This window comes from Python bivittatus, unplaced genomic scaffold, assembly GCF_059951505.1.
Source record: "Python bivittatus isolate LINGU-HERP-01145 unplaced genomic scaffold, Pbiv_v1 ctg000080_np1212, whole genome shotgun sequence".
Classification (NCBI taxonomy): Eukaryota; Metazoa; Chordata; class Lepidosauria; order Squamata; family Pythonidae; genus Python; species Python bivittatus.
In genome coordinates this window covers 48540740-48563221 of record NW_028277035.1, presented here as the reverse complement: position 1 = coordinate 48563221, position 22482 = coordinate 48540740, and the positions used below count along the sequence as shown (strand labels likewise).

The window sequence follows — 22482 nt, the reverse complement described above, 5'->3', positions numbered from 1 at the left end:
GCTGGCTTGCCACAAAGAAGAGTGGGCTGATTTATCATTTTCAATTAAGAGAGATGCATGACATGATTTGGGAGCCAACTAGAACTAACTTGCAAGCTTAGAGAGTCCAACCGGCCTTTTCTGTTCTGCTAACCCATAATGAAACAACACTAGGAGGAAGTGAGTCAGATAACTCCACACTGCTTTTTGAGGGGGAGTGTGATTCAATACTTGTGGTGTTGGCCTAGTTCTCTAAGAGCTCTGCAGGAGGTGATAAAAAATTGTGTAATTCACCAAGCAGCTCACTGTACATACTAAATGTGGTGATCTTCCCATGGTAGGAGTGCTCCTACTAAGTACTGTATGTGAGCAGAGTTCCTGGAAGAATACATTTGAGCTGAGTGAGCTCACTCAGTTGAAGGTTTTGGTGCTGGGCTGCCTGCCTGTACTGACAACTGAACTAGAAACCACAGAAGTATCAAATGTATGAAAAGCCCAGCAATGATTCGGCGGAGGCCTCGTGTTTAATCTCCCCTTCTGTCCTGTGTATAGTTTAGAAAGGCTAAAGAGATCCATTTGTATTGACTAAAAAGATGAAATATGCTACCAAGTTAGGTTACCTTGGAGATATGTAAAGAAATAGAGGAGAAAAAAACAAAAGAGCAAAGTCAATAGATCCTTTAAAGATAGCCCTGGTTAATGGGATTATGCTTTAATTTTGAGGAAAATAAAAATAATGGTGGTTTAATGTAAATGTGATTGACACCATCCTATGGTGGTTTAATGTAAATGTGATTGACAAGATGGAATGTTATGGGATGCTATACAGTAGTCACCAACCTAGACATTGTAAAGCAATCACCCAGGATACTGGTCAGTCTGTGTGTAACAAAATAGGATAAGTTACCATTAGTTAGATCTAATCAAATATATTTATTCAAGCCAAGCAAACTGAGGTAAGCAAAGGTATGACATAGCTGGATTTGGTACCAGCAGTCATGACCCGGATAGCTCTTCATTTGCCCTGCTGGTTGAAGTATAGAAATACGTTGTCTTAGTAAAGGACTGAATTATTTGAGAACTTAAAAGAGTCAGCTGGGTGTGTCTATCAAGAGCAAATATCGGATATCACAGGCCCTAGCTGGCCCTCACCCTGTTGGCCATAAAACAATAAAGTAATTAAATGGTAATAATAAAAAATAAAGGGAATAAAACTTGTCTCCCCCCCCTCCCCAGACTTTGGTGCTGCGATGATTGGAGCTTCTCATTTAGAGAATGTGATTTCCTGGACTCTTATCAGCGACTTGGATTTTAACTGAAATTGTTCATTTTGTTTTGCTTTTAATTTATTGTATGCTCCCTGTAGTTGAAATGTTCAAGCCGGGCAGCCATATAAATTCAATGAATGAATGAATGAATGAATGAATGAATGAATGAATGAATGAGCACCCCCCCCCAAGGTATTTATGGTACTAATAGACCTCATGCATTAAACCTCATGCAGTTTCACGGCAAAGATGTCAACAACAATGGCAATACCCTGAAGGGAAAGGCAGTTCTATATGCTTCTGCAAATAGAAAATGTGCTGCCAAAATGCTTGGTTTGCCTGATACAGGCAGCTCTGTGCATAAGCCTGGGCTGCTTCCAAATGTGTGGGAGGTACGAGACACACTGGAAAGTATCAAATTTAAAATAACTTTGCATTCTTGCCAGGTCAATACTAGTATTCACATTGAGCACTGAATTGTATTAGGTCACATGCATCTACATTATGGTATAGCCCAGAGGATAATTCAGATGTCTGAATGCATCACAGACCACACCAGTCAGGGGGAGCTCTTTATTCTTTATACTCTCCCCAACTATTCTTCTAATCAGAGGACATGGTCCATAGCCCACACTTGGATTCATGGATGATTCCCATGTTGTTTTTCCTACACCAGAACTATGCTGGAGCATTACGCTGCAGTGGACGCTGTGTGCGTGATGTAATTGGCGCAGTCTACCACTACTCAGTAAGAATTATTCAACCCCATCTCCCATTTGTGCATGAGAATGTTCCAATTATATAAAGAGAAGCCAACTGTGACAGATTCCCCGTCATTACTGTGGCTGTCATTTCCCGTTTCACCTACCTCTACCCCACCCTAACTAGTCACAAGGGATGAAAAGTAAAATGAGCAGTGAGAGACTATTCCTAGAGAACCCCTGTTTTTGTGGAGCCTTTCTAGAACTTCAGCTTTCTGTCAGCAGCATTTTAATTCTTGTTTCAACAAGATAGCTGATCAGGTAAAGTTAAGGCCCAACTACTACAATGGGGCTGCCCTTGAAAACCACTTGGAAGCTTCAACTGGTCCAAAATGCAGTAGCATAGGTGGTGATGGGCATGCCTCAGAATGCCCATTTGACACCTCTTCTTTGTGAACTACACTGGCTGCCAGTCGGCCTATGGGTGCAATTCAAGGTGCTGGTTATTGCATATAAAGCCCTATATAACATAGGGCCAGATTACTTCAGTGACCACCTATCTCCCATGGTTTTTGCTTGCCTGATATGTGTCAGCAGAGTTGGCGCACTCCGGGTCCCTCTTTGGACAATGCCATCTCTTGGGACCCAGGAAGTGCACCTTCTATGTCACAGCACCTGCCCTTTGGAATGAAATCTCTCTTGAAATCCATGTTGCTCCCACCCTGCCAGCATTCTTCAAGACCTCAGTGAGATGGTTGGGGCCCCTTTGGTGTGTTTCTTATGTTTGTTTTCTGTCTACTTGTTTTCTGTCTGTATATTTCATCTAGATCCTATATGGTTTTTTTTTAATGTTATTATTTATGAACCCCCTCGGAGTCAGTCAGAGTCTGGTAATGTCCAAATCGAATCAAATAAATACGCCCAAACAATCCTAAGCTAACCCTCTCTATAACTATAACTAACTTCATAAAGCACGTATTGAAGAAAAGAGGTCTTCATGGTAGAGGGAAAAAGTGGAAAGCAAGGCAAGAGAAACATGTAATAGCAAAATATACACTAAGAACCAAAATTCCAGGGACCACTAAAGGATATGAAGGAGTTGTGGGCAATGTAAAGTACAGGGCCACAAGCAGTCCCTCAATCCTTTTTTAAAACAAGACTTGGAGCCCTCTCTGAACATTACTGCTGAAAATCAGTGGCACAGTTTCCCACCATTTTGAAATAAGAAGCACCCGAAAACACTCCAAAAGTTTCTTCAAAGTCTAAAATAAATAACCCTATGTGGATGACATGCCTTGTTGTGCCATCCTCCATGAACTATGCATCTCAGCCCTCCCAAAAATAGTAGGAATGGTTCCAGCAACCAAAAGAGATGATAAAAGAAAAGTCCAAAGAAAGTACCAATCAATTCAACCAGCAGGGTTGCAGTTAACAACTAAGAGAATCCCGGCCACAGAGTAGCATATGCAAGTCTCTAGGTGGGACAGAAACTGCAGTTGAAGAACAAAAGGTTTTGTACTGGCTCAAAGGACAAAGACAAGCCATTATGCTGCAGGAGGAGGCAACCAATTAATTTTGTTGAGGCTGGTCAGACAAAGCGCAGCTATTCACTAAAGGCATTTCTTTAACAAATAGCAGCTGAAGGGGATATATGTTTTTAGGCTGTGTTACTTCAAACTCTAGGTGGAAGCTCATGGGTCTGAATGCTTTTTCTACAAAAACACTTCCTTGTGCATAGAAAACTGGAAGGAAAAGGACTGTCTAGCTTAGCCTTCTCCCTGATATGCTAGTTACCATCTGTAGGTCCCAATTCATAACAATCTAAGAATGCCATGTTGGGTGCTTTCTAAACATTATGCATGCCCATCATTTGAAGTAGGCCAAAAGAGCCCAGAACTCTTCACTGAAAAATATGAAGGACATGTAAAAAAACCAGGTGCTCAATGAGATTCTATTTGCTGTATGAACGTGTTTTCGGAGGGTGCTTTATGGGAGTTGTTCTTTGAAAAATCACTGCTTTTATGATTCATGATAAAATGTCAAGAAGACTCTTGCTCTATCAACCACATAGCACTTAACAAATAATTTCCATGCTTTTTAGGTCTAGGTCAGACAAGCTGGGGAAAGGACAGTAGAGGAGAGAGGGCTGAAGCACAGCACTCATCTTTTCCATTCAGCAGCTCCTAGCTACTGAGAATGTCTGTTTCTTAATATAAGCCTCACTCACTTCCAGGAACAGAGAACTAAACTCTTCTGCTTTTCCCAGCAGCATCTGAAGGAGTGGCTAGAGACTGCACACAGGCATGTTCCTGGAAAATCCAGAAAAATAAATCTTTGCCAAGGCTACATTTCCCCTCCCCACTCTCTGTCTGCAAGCTTGGCAACTCCCTAGGCAAAAACAAGCTTTGCTTAATTTGATCAAATAAACACACAAATATCATAGGTGGTAGTGAAGAGCAATTGCTCAAATTAACAAAGATTACAATGTGAAGCCTGTTATCGTAATTCTTGTAAAATCAACAATGAAATCTTACGTGGTTTCCCACTTTGGAAATGTATGGTGATGTTACCTTTCATCTGTATTGTAAACTCAGAGATTCTAATAATATAAAACATTAAAAAAACGGTTTAAGTAAAATGAAACAGGCACTACAAGATCAAGTGCAAATGACCTGCTAGGAATATTAAATACAGATTGAATGGCCTGAATAGAAGTCCTGATGTCTTTATTAGGAAATAGGTCCTACTGAAAGCAGGGGCATATGCTTCTGAGTAGAACAGTGCTTCCAACTGGTTATAAATGATCAGTATTAATTATTGCCTTGACATTTTAAAATCTTTTTTAAAACTTTGTAACATGAAGACTGGAAGTCAAGAGTGAGCCACAGCATCTTATATAATCTCAAATACAGTTGGTTCTCTGCGTCTCTAAGGAATCCTATATAATGCAATCTTATACACATCTGTCCAGAACTGAGTAAGCATATATGGGATTCCAGTCTAAATGTAAGAGTTTGGTTTAAAAGTCTTTGAAAATGCTCTTTCAAATATAATAATGCTTATGAAATCTCTATGTAAATAAAAGTAAACATATTTCACTAACGAGAAGTCAAATGATGGATATGTTGATATCTATTACCTCATGCTGAAGCTGCTTTATTATCAATATATTATTCCAGTTCCCATTTTCAGAATAGATCCTCATAATCCTCATAATTCTCCTATGGAAAGTAAAACTGATCTGTTTAACCAGAAAATTCAAAGGTTTCTATGTCATTTTTGTTTAAGAATCTGAATGAGAGATAAAGCGAGTGAGTGCTTCATCTTGAATTTGAAGATCTTTGAAAATTAAGCTGAAAAAAGCAGGCTAATTGTGGAATGTTAGCAGACCAGACACACTTCTCCACATTTCTAATTGCACATTTCTAATCTAATTAATTCTAAGATTGCAAATCTTGTTTTAAGGCCAGAATTTAAATGTGCATATGGTATACTTGGTAGAGTTCTGAATGAAAGGCACAATATGTGCATACAAACAAAGATGGATTGTTCCCTTGAGGTTACAATCAGCAAGAAGAAATTCACATATTTTGGACATGTAATGTGAGGAGATGATGGTCTAGAAAAATTAACTATGCTTGGCAAGTTGAGAGAAATCAAAGAGAAAGAAAATGAAAAAGGTGGACTGACAGAATCAAAGAAATTAGACTGTCCTTGGAAGAGTTAACAAGTTATTAGAGAGACTGGTTGAGGTGGTGTGCATTTGTCTATGAAGTCACCAGGAGTTGAGCTCCAGTCAGTGACATCTAACTAACCAACTGATATGAAAGTGTATGGAATTTTATTGCTGCAAAAGCGTTGGCAATATGGAGGACTTTTTGTGACGTTTATAAAGTATTGCACAGATCAGAAGCATGGACACAGTGTAAGTACATTTATTTTTATTAGTCTTACCAAGACATGGCTATTGCCTAACATTAAAAACTTGCCTAATCTGTCAGTTTCTGTAATCTGTAATCATGTGTTGAAAATAAATACTAGGAGTGCTTTGAAAATGATTCTGGCATCAATGGGACAGAAATTGAGAAAGACTTTTCAGAATTTTGTGAAATGATAGCTCTACATGCAAACTTTCCTCTTTTGTAGTCTACAGAAGGTTGTTATATCATCTCCCTCTCTTTAAAATGTTTCTGTGCTTCTCTGTTGGTAAATGTTAATAATAAATTTAAAAAACAGTTCAGAATTGCCAGAATTGCTTTTCTGTCACAGCGCCTGCCCTCTGGGACACTGTAGCCCCCAAGATCAAATTGGTCCCAACCTTGCTGGCCTTTCATAAAGCATGGAAGACCAGAGTATTTGTCAGTCGTCTTGTGGGGCTTTATCTTTGGCAACCTTTGTGGGTTCTTTATCCTTTACTAACAGCAGTTTTTCTACGGTTGTTCGCTGCCTAGAGTTACATTCACGAGATGGGCAACCATATAAATAGATTAAATAAGCAAACCAACAAACATTTCCTATATATTTATCAACCTCATGATTTCAGAACACTGAGGTATCCCTTTTTTGAAACAAAAAGTGGTAAAGAAAATTCTTTTAAGGAAGGAAGTTAGGTTAAATTCATCATAGGTAATGGTGGATAGGTGGATAGGCCAAACTAGCAATTTGGAAGAATATGATTACATTTCTTAGTTTTTAAGATGACACCAAATTCTTCTGATGTCTGAAATACTAATACTAAAGTTACTAGTTTTTATAGTCATGTAGCAGAATATTGTTTTCCTCAAATAAATATTCTCCAAATATTAAATATTGCTAAGTCTTTGAATTGCATCGGTTCTACAATAGTAAATTTTTATTGATTAGTCATTAGGCCATATCAGAATACAAAATATATAATACAGAACAGTAATAAGGCCATATGTTAAAAACAGAGTAAAAGAAATAAGTAAAAACAAATGCAAATCATATTTCTATGTCACCCCTACAATTTACCCCAATCAGATTCACATACATAGTTCTCAACTGTACTGTTTTGTTCAAATAAAGGGCTGTGTTATATGTAATTTTTGGATTCTGACCACACAGGAAATACATTGTTTTAATATAAAGATCCCAATAGGCTGTTCGTCTAATATGCAGTCCAAGATACTGATCTCTCTCTTTCTTATACAGTTAACATTCAAATAATATATGTGTTATGTCTTCTATCTCTGGGGCTCCGCAAATACAAGTGCATTCATTATAAGGGACTTGGTTAAACTTTCCATATTTAACCATTGGGTCCAGCTGCTCAGATCTTGCTCAACTAAATACCCCCCTAAAATGTTTGGTCACTTCTGTACTTAAATACTTGGCAATTTGGAAGGCACATTTATAGCAGCTCATCCCTTTCAACATGCTAGCCTTACTGAGGATGGCTATGTCTCTCTGAGCCTCATTATCCAAAATTATTTGTGCAGCAGTCTTTTTAACTTGTTTTCCAGAGACAGTTGGACAAGAAACAGGGAAATCCTGATATAATTTCTCAGTTGTTCAACCCAAGAGGTCTGTAACTGAGATTTTGTCTGTTCTAACAGACACAGTTTTGGGATGGCTGGTGTGGGTCTTCTGGGCTGTGTGGCCGTGTTCTTGAAGTTTTGTTTCCTAACGTTTCGCCAGCACCTGTGACCGGCATCTTCAGAGTGCAGGAGCACAGACAGGAGCAGTTCTCTCTGTGCCCAGGGTGATGTGACCCTTTTGTGGGTATTTATAGAGATCTGAGGGGGGGTGGGAAGGGGGGATTGGGTCAGATAACAAAACTTCAAGAACATGGCCACACAGCCCGGAAGACCCACACCAGCCATCATATGCCGGCCGTGAAAGCCTTCGACAATACACAGTTTTGGGAGTTTGTCAGTTTTCACAGCATTGATTTTGCACCAGTAATTGTGTGCTTTGATTTTAGACAAAGAACAAATTGTGTACATTCCTGATTCTAACATTTATCCACACTCAAGATACTTCTCTGATGTCTCCATCTGAATTACTCCTAGTATAGGCAGCATTCTTCCCTCTATCTCCTATTACAGCCTCATCTTTAGAGGAAGGGCAATCATCCACTTCCCAGTCTAAGGAGGTTGCAAGGGGGAGGGAGACTTACATGCCGCATCCTTAAGCTGGAACAAGTCTTTTATCTTTGGTTGCCCAGAAGTCACCATAGTCTTGTCTGGTTTGGGATTTCCTCTCTGCTGAATTCAGGTTTGTGTTTCACTTCAATCTTTCTTTTCAGGTTCTTTTTTGTTTCTGCTTTATAATTTTGCATCCTCGATTAGCATTTGAAATTGTGTACAGCACTCTAGGATACCAGCAAATCTTATTTCTAATTACGAAATAATTAAAAATAATTTAGATATTCTAATTACTAAAAAAATTAAAAATAAAAATAAAAGGGAGATAAGGAATTGAATGCAAACCAGGAAAAACACTAAAACTACTTGGTTAAAACTAGATAAAAACTAAAAAGAATAGAAAATTAGGAGGTCATTAAAGAGTTGTCACTCTATCACCATCTTGAGTGAGAGTCGATGTCCACCGTATCAGTTCTATAATAATTATAACTAGGTCCTCCTGTAAGATTCATTTTATTGACTGAGGCTAATTTTTTTTTTTAAAAGAAACTATTTCTGAAGGCTTACTATTTAGTTTTTCTTCTTAGTAAATCAACAGTTTCCTCTTAATTTTTAAATTATTCATTGTATTTTACAATTTTGCCACAAAATTATAAGAGGCAAAAAAATCAGGAAATTCAGGATCATGATGTTTGTTATCAGACTTAATGCCCAAATAAACATTGGGGTTTCTCTGCAGGCCACCTTATGTATGATTTTTTAAAATCTAAACCATTTCCAATTTTTTCCAATATTATTATTCTTTCCCCTCCTGCTCCTTCAAGCTGGAAATAGTTTGTTATTTTAACCAGAATGCTTAGATCCCTCAATAGCTATTTCTTAAAAGTGGGCTGTTTTCTGTTATTCCAGGATTTAGCATGTACCAGTTTAGCAGCTCCTCACATAATGTTCTGAGTTTGCTCTCTGGTTTTTTTGAATATGCTTCTCATTATGGACTCATCTTAAGACTCATGGCCCTCAGCCTAATTTCAAAGTGCTCTGCAAATAATCAACTCAAATGTCTGGCAACAAAAGTCTGACCCTCCTATGATAATCAATGAACAACAAACTAGCCAACTACATTTTAGCCTAATATGTTATATGGACACAACCTGTGGGATTAGTTTATGGCTTATGTGATCCCAGAAAATTGGGCTAATTGAATAAATCATGGTTAAATTAACTATGATTTAGCATCACATGTGGGCACAGAGTGATAAAAATGATGCTCCTGCAGAGCCCTTGTTTTGGCCCATCCAGATGTGGCTCCTAGCAGACTATGGCCCTCAGCACACAATATTTCGAAATCACGCTAGATCAGATAATGGAATCTGACAAAGGAAAGTCTCTGTTTCCCCCCCTTTTCTGTATGAAATTCTTCTTTTTAAGACTGTTTAGATGATGATAATGTTGTTGATGATCAGCCCAGATCAATCCTCTGTAAGAGGAAGGTCTCTTCACTGAAGGTTATGGATCATAAACTGCCAGACTAGTCTACTGCAGATTGGTAGATAGATGTTTGTCAGCTTCCCCATTCACAAAGTCACCCAGCTGCCTAAGGGAGGATTAGAACCTGGGTCCCCTGCTTCTCATCCAGCATTTAACTGCTACACTGTACTAGCTGTCATCTATTTAGGTTAACATGCAAAAATGCAGGGCATTTAAAAGTTTCTAGATTGCTGTTTCTGAAACTAGTGGAAGATAGGAAGTGAAAGCAAGTGAAACTCTTTAAAGGAGTTAGAAAGATACATTCATCAATAAGGACAGAAGGGAATGTTCCGAAAGCACTGGATAGTGTAAGAACAAGGGGATAGATGCACCCCAAAGCATCCTAGATGATGAAATATGTGTGTTTGTGTATGTGTTTGTGTGTGTGTGTGAGGGTAACTATAAATGCAACTTTTAAGATTTGAGCAAGTTAAGACAGGAGATTGGTCAGGACCCTAAGAACACCCTGATTTCTAGGAGTCCAGAGAGACAGATGGATTCAAGAATATTTAGATTTTCATTTCTACAAAAGCTGATGACAACAGTACTATTAGCTAATCCCTATATTTACTGTACTGTGCTCTATGTGAAGCAACCAAATAAGCATTTAGCATAAAGAAGGGTATTGATTGCTTTGTTGGAATCAAACACAGAATGAGTTTTGGGAAGAAAACATGAAAAAAGAAGGTGGAAAGTTGCTAGTAATACACCTCAAACTATAGTCACCTAAGCATACTTTCTTCAAGCCACACACAGTTCAGTTGTGGCCAAAAGGATTTGTGGTTATATGACATACGAGAGACCTACCAAACCTTAATGATTCTGAGATATTCCAAGATTATAGTTTATGCTGGAGGAATTAATATCTGTATATAGACTGAAACAAACTGCACTTGGCAGATTTACATCATTATGTGTATTGAGAGTTTTGCATCATTATGGGCATTCAGAGAGTTGGTTCCATAGCTCCCCCAATAGATTTCATGGAAAGTGCAAGTGGTTTTATTAATTGTCAGGAAGAACTACAGCAGACAGTGGAATTCTTATAATTTCTCAGGCTTCCTGGAAAATTGTCTGTAGGTCACAGGAACTTTCAAGCATATCATAAAGCCAGTTATTAAATACACAGAATCATGGAGTTGGAAACAACCTCAGAGATTGAGTCCAACCTCCTGCTTGTGCAGGATCTGCTAATGCATTTCAGAAAGATGACAAGCCAGCCTTTGTTTGAAGATCTCCAATGAAAGAGAATCACTGTATGAGAGAGGCAATTCCACCGGTGGACAGTTCTTATCATCATAAAGTAGTCCTAATATCTAATCTGGAACTAGTTTTCTATAGTTTGGTTCTGGTTCTGCTCTCTAGGGCAAGACAAAAACAACTCCAGTCCCTAATCTATATGGCAATTGTTTAGAAATCTGAAGACTGCTACCCTATATTCCCTCAATCTTCTCTTCTGCAGAAACAGAACTGTTCCTCTTACAACTTGGCCTCCACACCCTGCACCATCTTGACTGCCCTCCCTGAATTTCCTCCAGTTTGTCAATGCCCTTTTTAGACTGCAGTGCCAAGAAATGGACACAGTATTTCAAGTAGGGCTTGGCCAAGGTAAAGCGGGATAATTTCTTCCCATGGAGTCTATGCTTCTATCAATGCACTCCAAAATAGCATTTTCCTTTTTAGGAACTTCATCACACAACTGGCTTTTACCCCATTTTCCACAAGTACACCCACATCTCTTTCACATGAAATCAACTACCATGAAGCCAGGCCACCCCCATCTTATATTGTGGATTTCATTTTTCCTTCCTAAAAACAGGACATTACATTTCTCCTTGTTAAATTTCATCCTGTTCATTTTGACCAACTGCTCAAGCACGTTTAAATACTTTGAATCTTCTATTTCTCTTCTAAACTGTTCCTTCTAGTTTTGTGTTATCTGGAAATTTGATACCCATCTCCTCAATCCTTTCATTCATGTAATTAATACAAATATTGAATAGCACAGGGCCCAGAACAGCTCTGCGGCACTCACTTTTTGTGGCATATAACAAAAATTCCTCACTTTTGTTATATGCCACATACCCCAAAGACAATCATTTACAGCAGCAAAGTTTAAACTGGGGTTTTTACATTCAAAACAATTTGAATACTCTTTGAAATGTATTTACCTGGAATATTGGGAATTAGGAGAAAGTTGGGAAGTTATTGGCCTATTGTCTGAAACTACAGAAACAATGACACTTTATATCTGGAATTCAGACTACTGATGGACAGTTATTTACTGAAACAAAATCTATTAAACAGTTCTATTATTTCTATAGTCAGTTATATAAATTAGAGACTTTGTAATCCAACAGCAAATTATTAATTTCCTGGGATAGATTGAGAAGGAAGAGATTTATGGCACCAACATTGGCATGCTAATCTATGAATTTGGGGAAAGCCCTGGGACCAGATGGATTTCTTGTTGAAATTGTAGATCTTGTTATCTAGGTCTACTGGCACCTCTACTGCTGGAGGTCTATAATCATTTAATTTCTCTATATTTTCTTCATTGTTCTGTGAGGCTTATATTACTGTAATATTAAAGTCCAAGAAAGATCCTACAAGATATGCAAGCTATAGACCAGTATCTTTGCTTGGTGTGGATGCTAAAATATTAACAATACTAGCTAGGAAGCTACAGAAAGTAATACCATCTATAGAAAGTAACACTCATCTAAATATAGGTTTATAAAAAATAGAGAAGCACCTGAAAATATTTGCCTGGTGATTTATATTATATTATGGATATAGTTGCAGAAAAATTGGAATCAGCTGCTCTAATTTCACTGGATGTTGAGATGGCCTTTAATATGGTCCAGATTGAATTTATGAAGTGGGTTTTAAAAAGGCATCAGTTTCTTTTATTGTTTATTCACTGGATTACAATTTAGTATCTGTACCCAGTGGCTAGTTATCACTGATTTTTAGTGATTGTTTTAAAAATTTTGAGATTTTTTTTTTTGGTTTGACTTGCTTTCAATATACACTTGGCAATATGTACAACTGAAACATATATTAAATAAGCAGTATGGCCCAGATGCTTTACCAGCCTCTGGGGTACCTGCAATTTTAGCTTCTTTAAGAGATAAACAGAAGCCAACAATTCAGTTTTATAAGATATTTGATATTAAAGTTAGAATCAGTTATATTTTTGATATGTTTTATTGTACACCACCCAGAGTCACCTTGTGTGAGATGGGCGGCCATATAAATTTGATGAATAAAGAAAAAAATAAACAAATATGTGGAATGAAGAAATGGAATATCCAATTTTGGAAAATCAATGGGTCCTAGTTTTTAAAAATGTGAAATATAATTCCTGTGAACTAAAAATGAAATTAATTTATCAGAAAATATTATTTTGGATCTATTGGATTCTTAAACATGTTTTAAGAGGGATGGGCGTTATATTTCTTATGTTAGTGATATAAGATATTTGAAGGTTCTGTAACTGACATGATTTGGTCTTGTTTTGTTATAGCTTTGTTTCTGTTTCAAATCAATACATGTGCAATTTTGGGAAGAAAGATTATAGTTAAGGATCTCTTAATTATTCTTTTAACTAGTTTTTGGGTTTGTTACTTTTAGTTCATTTTAATTACAATAACATACTTAGTTTTTTCTTAATTTTCTTTTATATTTTATCATTTTAGAAAGAAGTAATTTTCTCCAATTCTAATTAAATGAGAATTGACCCAGTAATTAAAAGTTCAAATATGGAGAGTAATCCTTCTACGTTTGTGTATGCAGCAATTCTTAATTGTTTATACCCAGGTTTACAACCTGAACTTATGAAAGTCGTAGATTACACTTTGAACTGATTCCAAATGTTTTTGGTTCAAATGACTCAGTGATTTTTCCAGTTGAGAAACATGCAATGCGTGATGGGTTGGGGATGTAAAATGGTGACATGCATGTACTTATTATCACAGTTTTTGCCTTAGTATCTTTTGCAAGCACAGCTTGAGAATATAGCTCAGTTTGTTTCTATATGAATTTCTGTTTAGAAAAAAACATACTGCCTGGAAAAAAAAGAAGGCAAGCTTAGATCATGCAAACAAAAATGATGTGGGCTGGTTTCTTCACGCTGGGAGGATCATTCTTTAATAAACTGACAGTTTACAACATGCCAGTAATGATCTTAATATGAATTTGAACTTACTCTGTTCAAGTTTGTATTACCTAGATTCATGTGGGGACAAATGAAGATTAATACTTGTTAATGCCTGAGATGCGGTAACTACTTAGCAGATGCTAAGAACAGGCATGGATGTACTCTATGCCAAGTATTACTTTGTGTTTTTACAGATATATGTTATAATATCTAATTTCATCTACTTAGAAAGCATTCTTCAGTCTTCATTTAAAGGAAACATTTACTCCCTCAACAATTGATGGATGGATTAGGTTCACACATCTCAGCAACACGTGTGTTATCAAAAGACAGCTCTGGCAAAGCAACATACAGTAACCACTGTTAATAATCATGAAGTGAGTTACACAAATGGACATAATCTGGAACAAATTCACAGAGCATCACAAAATCCATTGCCAGATGGGAAGATAAATAGTGCAGTTTACAAGACTACTGCAGAAGTGCACAGAACAAAGCAACCAGAATTAGAATTGAACTTGGGACACTTCAAGGAAGCCCAGGATGCAACATGCTACACCAAATATCCCTGGAGTTAAAAAAATAATTATGTTAACAAAGATACTCAAGGAATTTTAAACTTAATTGAACAAGTGAAATGGCCAGAGGATGATTCAAGTACTTCAAAGGAAGAAAGGACCAGAGGCCAACAGATATGTCAGATTCCAACACAACAACAACTTTGTAGGAAAAATAAAGACATTACTCACCAGATCCAAATCCAAAATGAGGTTAATAAGCAGAGTTGACAAAAAACTAACATAAAGACATCTACAATTAAATGTGTATATTGGAGCACTGCTGGGTGGGCAGGTAAATGCATAGATGGGGATTTTTTTTTTCATTTTCTACAAGATTATGATATGATTTTTCTCCAAGAAACTTGGTCGATGGGAAATAATGTGATAGCATTACCTGGCTATATGTATTTTTATAAATGGGCCAAAAGGGACCAAAAGATGGGGTGTGCTGAAAGGGGGTTTAATGAGCCTAATCAGAGTACATCTCAATGTGAGAATAGATGAAATTAATCCTAGAAATTATGATATAGATGAAATTCAAATACCGAGGCTGAAATTTAAAGGAACAACGTTCATATGTGTTAACATTTATGTGCCACCCAAACAACAGGTAAATTGGGATAATCTGGAATAGTCATTAGTTAATATGTTGCATTATCCCACAAGTGTAGATTTAATTATTTGTGGGGATTTTAATGCTAGAATTGGCCCAGGTTTGGAAATATTGAACTTAAAGGATAAAGGCTTTTTTGAAATGGAGGCCATTTTCCCTCTGGGTCATATGTCACATGATAAGATCCATAATAAGCGCAGACTAGAACTACTTAAATTAATGTATGAATTACAAACTGTCAGTTTACATGGATCACACTGGGATCAATCTGGGGGTTCTTATACATCAGTCAGCCACAGAGGGGGAGCTGTATATTCATATCGCCCTCATTGATGCCATTAGTACAGTGTTTTGATATTATAGGTAGGCCAGAGAGTGATCACTTACCACTTGGCTTGGACCTAATTTGGATATGTGGAAAGAACGCAGCACAAGAGAGTCACAATAAAGGATCAGAAATGATTGAAGTGGACATCTCCCTTGGCTGAAGCTGTAAGATCAGCGCTATACAGTCCAACAATGCTACAGCAGTGGGTCACACTTACTCAAAAAATGGAAAATGCAAATATCATATATGAGCACTGGGTGAGATTGTTGGAAGAGAGCAATGGGCCTTTTTCAATGGAAATGGAATGAGGGTAGGCAGGGATGGGGATAGAAAGGGTCTCTTTCACAGAAGATATTAGAGTAATAGAACCAAAAACAAATTTTGCTGGTGTAGCAATGCTAATCGATAAAAGGAAGAGGAGAGGCATCAACTCTCTGAAACCTAGCTAGTTCTTGCACTAGGTCTCAGGAGCAGAGCACTAGTCTGTATTATGTCTGGGGGAGAGGGGAGGTAGTCTCACTCCGCCAGAAATTGGCCTCCCTGATGAATATCCATTTTCTATCTACAAATCTTGCCAGGTATTAATTATATAAATGGAAGGATTTATATGAACACACTTTATATGGCAGCTTTTTCCTACCCTGAGATAATTAGAGAGTAATAGTAATAGTAGTTTTATTTGGGCATATTATCAGTATGTAGGTCGTCACTTGTAGTTACAGATCTGTAAACTCCTACTTATTTCACACACCCATGTTTCATATTTCAAACATCATAAAGCCTTCCTCATCATAAAGACTGATGCAACAGATCAGTTAAACAAATGGGTTAATACAGTCTTTCCCAACCAGGTACTATTTAGACATACAAAGATTGCAATTCCCAGAATTTCTTGCCAGTGTTACTGAAGATACACAGTGCTGTTAAAACTGAAGGATGCAAAGGTTAAGTATTCAACTAGTTGTCACAAAAAAACATGGTTTAGAGTTGGCAGACACCACTGAAAATATTAAGATGGTAAATTGAAACCTGTTATCTCATTTAAGTGTAGTTATGAAAGGAAATTACATATGGTTATTTATTAATAACACTATATTATTCTCACTTTAAACAGAAATGGTTTGGCCCTACAATGTTGGTGTGATTATTGGAGCAAATATATGGTGCCTACACTTTATGCCCTGGTAATTTTGGCTTGACATGAAGAAAGTGATGTTTAGAGAACACTCCAAGTTTTTATTTCAGCACTATGAAAGCAGCAATTGTGAAGAATGTCTTTTATCAACCTATTCTGATCCACCAGCAGCAATCCTTTCTGCAAATGTTGGATCTCACAGTCATGCTTAAATGATATTCTGATTAGATTGCTGCAGTTGAAAGCTTTTGGGTGGAGTGAATCAGCTACACAGATGCTTGTGGAGAGTATCTGAGATGAAGGTCTCTTTCATGTTCACTATCTAGGCATGAAGAGCATCTCACTGCAGGATAATACCAGCTATGCTATCTGTCTATTCATTTCTGAATTCAGTACTGTTTTTTAATCCTTCAGCATAATAGGACTTAATAGATGCTCGAACACAGATGAGGCTGCCTGGGCCTAAAGACAAGCCATAGAGACCTTGCTGATATCAGCATGAACTATCAGCATGGGAAGAATTCAAGATGGGGAGCTCTTGGTGGTAAATTACTACTCTCAAATGGTATAGTTAGAATGTTTCTTTTTATTCCCATTTTCTTTTAGATTGCTCTATGTTATTATTTTTACTGAAACTGATGGTTAGCTGCTCTTAGAAGACATTCAGCTTTGGTACAAAACTCTTTTAAATAAGTATTAATCCTTTAATGCAATGGTGGGACACCTACAGCTTTCCAGATTATTTGGTTTCTAGACTACTATAATCATACAACACTTGGCATATGTTTTTGAATTCCACTTCCCATCACCCTCAATCAGCACAACTGCTGGTTAGGTTGATGGATGTTACAGCTCAAAACATTTATTCCACTGCTGCTTGAACACAATCTTAACTTGCTTGATTAGACATGCAACATTAGGAAATAAATTTGTCTTTACACTGAGCATCCTCCAAGACTGAATATTTGTGATTGAGCTACAAGATATTCATTTTCAGTACTGCAATAAAGAGTAACCTTAAGGCAGGAGAGGAGACATCGGGAAAGTTTGAATGCAGGCTCTGCATTGCTTACAACTATTCTGCCTCCCCAAAGCTTTGTGTATCTACAACTGGAAGATGTAATATCTCCTGCATATGGGATGTCTGCATATATGAGCATAAGCACAGTGCATTATCCTGGACATCAGCATCTGTTGAAGTCACCTAGTATCTCCAGCATTTGCATGAATACAATCATTCTTGCTCTCACAGAGGGAGATGGAGAAGCGTTATTGGCTCCATTCTATCTGCTGTATTCCTGTTGCTCAGCCTCACTATCCTTCCATATATTGGAGAAGTTCTGTGACATAATCACCATTTTCACTTGAGTAAAGAGGGAGCATACACTGGTGCTTAAAAGTTTGTGAACCCTTTTGAATTTTCAATATTTCTGCATAAATATGACCTAAAATGTGATCTGTTCTCCACAGAAGTCTTAAAGCTGGATAAAGAAAACCCAATTAAACAAATGAGTCAAAAACATTATACTTGTTCATTGATTTATTGAGGAAAATGATCCAAAGCTACATATTTGTGTGTGGCAAGAGTATGTGAACCTTTGCTTTCAGTAGGAGGTGTGTCTCCCCTTCCCCTGGGCCGCAATAACTGCAACTAAATGTTTCTGATAACTGTTGATCACTCCTGCACAAGTCCGGCTTGGAGGAATTTCAGCCCATTCCTCCTTACAGAACAGCTTCAACTCAGGGATGTTGGTGGACTTCCTTGCATGAACTGCCCATTTCCGGTCCTTCCACAACATTTCTATAGGATTAAGGTCAGGACTTTAACATGGTCATTACAAAACACTAATTTTCTTCTGTTTTAACCATTCTTTGGTTGTCCTTCACTACTATCTTGATGTCTGGGCAACAGAACAGGATCATATATTACCAAATCTATATATTAGCTATATACTTATCTAATGTAGATAATTACTATATACTAGTAATTATCTAAACCCAAGGAGACTATTTCCAATTTTTTCTTTTTCTAGGTTTGTAGATTTCTACTGATCTATAAAACGTGGAGATCAGTACAGCATAACTGATAGACCTGTATTAATATTGTTGCTTGCTGTGTGATACTGGGCTGGTCTTTGCTTAATTCACTTCGATATGAAAGGATATTAATTCACTAAGGAAAAGAAGACATCAGTGCTAATTAGCTAGTGAAGCATTGCATCATGTCTACCATAAGGCATGATGGCCCCTGGAACTTTTGACTCATGTCTGTAAGTATGAGAAAGGAACAGAATCACCTATGATCTCTAACTGAAGGATGAGACAGAAACTCTAGCAGCACAGTAGTCTATAGTAGCATGGATAAACCCATGGGGCGAAAGGTAGGAGGTCTCAAACCTCGCCCTTCTGAGTCTACACTCAGAGTCTTGCTCTGCCTCTTGCTGTAGTTTAGTGGCTTAGTGATTATAGTTGGCACCACCTCTTCCGGGGAGGCATCTCCCCTGCTATTTTCCCTGTATCACTGGCATGTGAGAAAGACAGGGCTCCCACAAGCTGTATTGTTTTCCTGGCAATTACTAGGTAAAGGTGAAATAAACTAATTGCAGTAGTACCACACCTAGCTATAAAGTGTTGAGCTAAGTTATTGGGATCTTTCTTTCTCACCAACACCTTGGAAGACAGATCAGTCTCACAAGGGATAAACAAAATCAAACTTTATTAAAGAAAAAGAAACAACCAAATGTAAAAGCCTTGTTTAATTTTAAATATAAAAATGGAAATAATCAAGGCTAAGATACCATATATGCAGGGTGGTTTCACAACTATTGCTTTTCAGCAAAACATCATACATCCATTTTTCCAAGCCAGTTCCAGTAGAAAAGATGATAAACTGGCATGTTAAACAATAATGAGCTGTTGCACAGATAGCTTAAATCCATGATTTGTATCCTGCATTCTGGGATAACAGAGAACAGATCTGTTGCAGTTTGAATCTTTCTTAAAATGTGATACCTGGAATTGGGCACAGTACCTGGAGTGAGGTCTGACCAATGCAGAATATAATAGAACTACTTCTTTCTGTTCTTTGGAAGCTATACCTCAGTGGTGCAGTTTAAAATTGCATTTGGCTCTTTTAGCAGGCCATCACACTGCTGATCCATATTCAGCTTGTAATCAACTACTACTCCAAGCAACTTTCCACACGTGCTGTTACCAGGCCAACTCTTCCTATAGATGGGCATTTTATTTTTCCCTTCATTACATTCACCCTTGTTAAATATAATTCTGTTATATTCAGCCAATTATAATTTTTAATCTTATTTGTTTTTTTAGAATATTAGCTATTCCATCCAGTTTTGCATCATCTGCACATCTGATAAGCAGTCCTTCTATCTCTTCATCTGAAACCTTGCAGAAAGTGTTGAAGAGTACGGGGCTCAGGACCAAAATCTATGTCATCTCATAGATACCTCACTCCAGTTTAAGGGGAAACTATATTTGAACACTCTTTAAATATAATGTTAAACCACTTGTGGGTTCACACAATTTATATGCCATCCAGGTAATCAACTATTTTGTTAATCAAAATGTCATGGGCTACATTGTATAACATTTTGCTGAATTGCAATATATTATACCTACACTAGTCCCACCTCCTACTAAGGAAATTATCTGATGAAAAATGTAGCAAGATTAGGCTAACAAGACTTGTTCTTGACAAATCCGTGACAGATTCTAGCTATTACTGCATTATTTTCAAGGTGTTTATAAACCACTTTCTGATCTGTTCTGTAGTTCCCTAGATCCTCCTTACCCTGCTTTTGAAGGATAGCATTTGCCACCCTCTAGTTATCTGGTATGTCATCAATTCATGAGGTTTTCTTAAATAGATTGGACAGAGATTCAGCAAGACCAAGATCTTGGAGATGTGAATTCCTTCAAGGTCAGTACATATTCCTTGACTATATTTCTGTCGAATCCAAGCTAGAATCCCTCTTTCCCACCAAGTCTTCATAACTGCTCTATGGAACACATCTCTTCTTTTGAGATCCTCTTTTCAGGGAAGGGCAAGGATCTCATTGTTGGAATGTAAAGACTGCCTGGAATTTAAAACTGAGGGGCATGAAGTTTCAGCTTAGTGGAAGCAAACAGAAAATTCATTTGGGAATAAATGAAACAAATAAAAATCAGCTGATTCTAAAGCACAGATCAAAGCCTGGTATAAGTAGCTTTTCTCCTCTTGATTAATTTGTACACTACATACAAATTTTGCTTGTTGTCTGACTCTGAAAGATACATTATGATATGACAGAAATAGAAAACTGATGCACCTGGGTTTTATATTCTCTAAAGTGATAATCATAATACTAAACCATTCTCTAAAAAAGAAGTAATAATATTCTCATTATGAGCTAAAGTGACTTCATTTTTCAGTTGTGTTCACATGTACACATCACTATAACCCATGGTTGTTTAACTCACTTTTTGTGAGCTGGGCGGCTATATAAATTTGATAAATAAATAGAATAATAAACTATGATTCCTGAATAAGCCAAAAGCAAAGTAAGCGTGGGTTGGCCAATTTAGATCTGTTTTCCCTTTGTAGCTACATTTATTTATTTATACATACATAATACATACCTGTAAACTGCATGTACATGAACAAACCAATACAAAATGAATATTTCCATACCTTAAAAACCACCATGAAGATTATAATAAGATTTATTAGAGGCTTGGGTGGAACACACAAAAGTAATAAACCACAAACCAACCATGTTTTCTCATTTGTTAAGTCACAGTTGTAATCAGTAAGCCAACAATTCTTGTTTTCAGATTGTGTATTACTTCCCTAAACAAAGCAAAGTTTCTTCACTGACCTTATTCTTACAATATGCCAAGTAAACGACAATACTACTTAGATAAATTCAGTCATTTTACAGCTCAGATAAACTCAGTCACTATTCAAAACAGTTGTGACAAGAGACCTGTTTCCATTCTCCCTTCTTTAGTATTATCTTCTGTGAAAACATCACTGGAAGGATCCAACCTAAGCAACCAATATTTTGCCTTCAGGTGTGTTAAAACATTTGCAATGACTCACATGATTAATCAGTAGCTGTTTGAACTACATGTGGTGGTACAAAGAATTTCAGTATAGTCTTGAATTAAGATCACTTCTAGACTGTGGGAAAAAATGGTCCAACAAAATGGTGAAGTCAGTCTGTGCTTCCTTGCATGAAACAGCCAAAATCAATTAGTCTGATATTATCTATCCTTCAGCTAATTTTTAAAAATCCAGTCAATTAGTGGTGGTGGATCTGTAACTAAGTGGGATTGCAATATCACATATGCAAGTCCTCTGGATTTGGATCAAGCATTTCAGGCAGCAGACTTAGCAGAAAATACAAAACTATTTTATATAAGACCATTTCAAGAGTAGTTAGAACCTCAGAGATGTTAAGTCAGTAACCATATAATAACTCTGCAAAGTCTTGGATTTAGTCTAAAAAAGCAACTTGCCTACTGCCCCCTCAATTCTGTGGTTTAGAAGAAATGAACTGAGGATATCCTGTCTCTCACTTTGTGCTCTTTGCTGCTAGGTCACAGGGCAGCATTTTGTTGAGGTCCTCCAATCCTAGCTTTGGGGAGAAGCAAGTACAATCCTTGCATGGTCTCTAAGAAACTGGAATTTCATTTGACCCAGGGTTAAGAGGCAGCTTTCTTTCCCAAAGCAAAGTGCCTTTCCAAGTCAGAAACCACAGCAATTTTCCAACTCTACTTAAGTTCCTCTTGATAATCACAACCATGTACCTACCATTGGAAGCACTGCGCCACCACCTGGCACAAAGCCCATGTTATTTCTAAGAAAACTGACATTGTTGAACAGCTGTAGTATACTGATCCTACAGAAACCCATCTACTAACAGCTTCAGGGGAAAAACAAAACTCAACCTTTGCACATTTTATTGCACAGAAACACCACTTACCATCCTCTCCTTGTAAAGTTTTCAAAGAACTGAAATCTGTGCCAACTTCTACTAACAGTATAATACAATCATGTAAAAGGACAAAACATTATTATAACTTGCCTGCAAATTT

The 22482-nt window shown here is 37.2% G+C and overlaps 1 protein-coding gene across 1 annotated transcript in view; it reads right to left on the bottom strand.

Moving 5' to 3' along the window:
- HEMK1 (HemK methyltransferase 1, mitochondrial release factors N(5)-glutamine) overlaps nt 1–22482 on the bottom strand; it is a 93630-nt gene that overhangs the window by 18768 nt on the left and 52380 nt on the right. The window lies entirely within an intron of this gene.